The following is a 2,093-nucleotide window of genomic DNA, read 5'->3' on the forward strand; positions in this document are numbered from 1 at the left end:
GTCGCTGGTTGACTGAGCATGTTCCTGTTCGTGGTGTTTTGTGTTTCTGTGGGTGCACTAGATGTGCGTAAGACAGGTAAAGGGTGTAGGGGATACTGTTTTGCCCCAGGAAGGCCCTGCCCCTGGCCGTCAGCAGCTGGGTTGACGTGTGGGACTCAAGGTGGGTCGGCCTGGTCACCACTTGCATAGTGCAGCTTCACCTCCAGGCTGGCTGTGGAGTGGTGGAATCATGTCCTTCCCGCAGCCCAGACCCAGGCAGGGGATCTGAAGGACCCGCTCTGCCCCGGGGCTCTTCTGCGTTCGCCCCACACCAGGCTCCTAGGACTAATTGGGCCTCCACCAGACTTGGTCTCGGTAACCTCAGGAGAGCCCGTTCCTCTCTAGAACAAACGGATGGTTCTCAGCTTTTTGGTGACCATAAGGAAAAGTTATTATTTGTTTGTGTTAGTTTATTGAATGCTTTCCTTTTACGGAAAGGTCGAGAATTTGCACTCATGAGGTCAGGAGTTTGAGACCAGCCTGGCCAACATGGTGAAACCTGGTTTCTTCTACTAAAGAATACCAAAATTAGCCGCCCGTGGTGGCGCGTGCCTGTAATCCCAGATTACAGGAAAATCCCAGAAATTAAGGTCTTTTGTGACCTCCTACCTGCTAATCAAATATGGAAATCTGTTTTGGACAGAGTCAGTGGCTATCCCAGGAAGCAGGCCTTAGCCAGGGCATCCCTGGAGATTGGACCTCCTGAGAGAGTTTCTGTGGGAGGGAATAGGGGAGGGAGAAAGTTGCCCAGAGCTGATGGTCCTGGCCTGGCCACTGTCCCGGAGCCTCAGCCTCCCAGGCCCAGGCTGTGCTGAGGATGCCCTGGCTCTGGAGGGGGACTGTCTGGGTCCCTACTGACTGACCCAGCTGTTCCTGTCGCCCTGGTGGGCCTTGTGGTTCCTGGGTAGGGTGGCCAGATAAAATACAGGATGTCCACTTAGATTCGAATTGCAGATAAACAAACGTGTGGGCCGGGCGCGGCGGCTCACGCCTGTAATCCCAGCACGTTGGGAGGTCAAGGCAGGCAGACCACGAGGTCAGGAGATCGAGACCATCCTGGCCACCATGGTGAAAACCCGTCTCTACTAAAAATACAAAAAAATTAGCCGGGGGTGGCGGCGTGCGTCTGTAATCCCAGCTCCTCGCGGGGCTGAGGCAGGAGAATTGCTTGAACCCAGGAGACGGAGGTTGCGGTGAGCCGAGATCGCGCCACTGCCCTCCAGCCTGGGTGACAAGAGCAAAACTCCGTCTCATAAAACGAAAAACAAACGAGTAAGTATATCCCGTGCAGTACCTGGGACACGTACTGAAAACCGGTTTGTTGCTCTTCTGGGATTGAGATGTAACTGGGTGTCCCGTCCGTTTGTTTCACAGGCATCAGGACTCAGCGAGGGCGTCCTTGATGTTTCTTTGCTCTGTCCGTCCGTCTGTCCGTCCGGCAGCCCCGTTCCTGGGCTTTCTCAGGAGGGAGCCGGGACCCTGGCATGTGGCGCATCCTCCGTGTGCCCAGCAGAGGGCGCCCGTGCCTCCCGGAGGCAGCCCGGCCCCGGCCGCTGGTCCTCTGGCTTGAGGTCATGGAGGGAGGGGTGGGTGGTGGTCGCTGGGGGGGCAGATGTTTCCTCAGCCGAAGCCAGGCCCCACGGCCTGTGCATGGTGAGGCGAAAGCAGGGCCCCTGCTGAGCACCTGGGAAGTGAGCCGGTGGACTGTGGTGGGCTGCGTGGTCACCAGAGGCGTGGCGAGTCCTTTGGGTCTGTGGGTGTCCAGCAGCTTTGCAGGTGACGCTGCTTGCCTTCACCGGACCCTCGTTTGGGGGGCAGGGGTAGAGGCTGCCCTGCATCAGGAAGCCGTCTGAATGGGGAATTCATTGTTTCACGGGGGTCCCTGCGGCCTCCCCACCCTCGGGCTGTACAAGAAGCAGGTGGAAGGCCAGGCGTGTGGCTCACGCCTGTCATCCCAGCACTTTGGGAGGCCGAGGTGGGTGGATCAGGAGGTCAAGAGATCGAGACCATCCTGGTCAACATGGTGAAACCCCGTCTCTACTAAAACTACAAAA

This window comes from Cebus imitator, unplaced genomic scaffold (genome assembly GCF_001604975.1).
Source record: "Cebus imitator isolate Cc_AM_T3 unplaced genomic scaffold, Cebus_imitator-1.0 Scaffold967, whole genome shotgun sequence".
NCBI lineage: Eukaryota > Metazoa > Chordata > Mammalia > Primates > Cebidae > Cebus > Cebus imitator.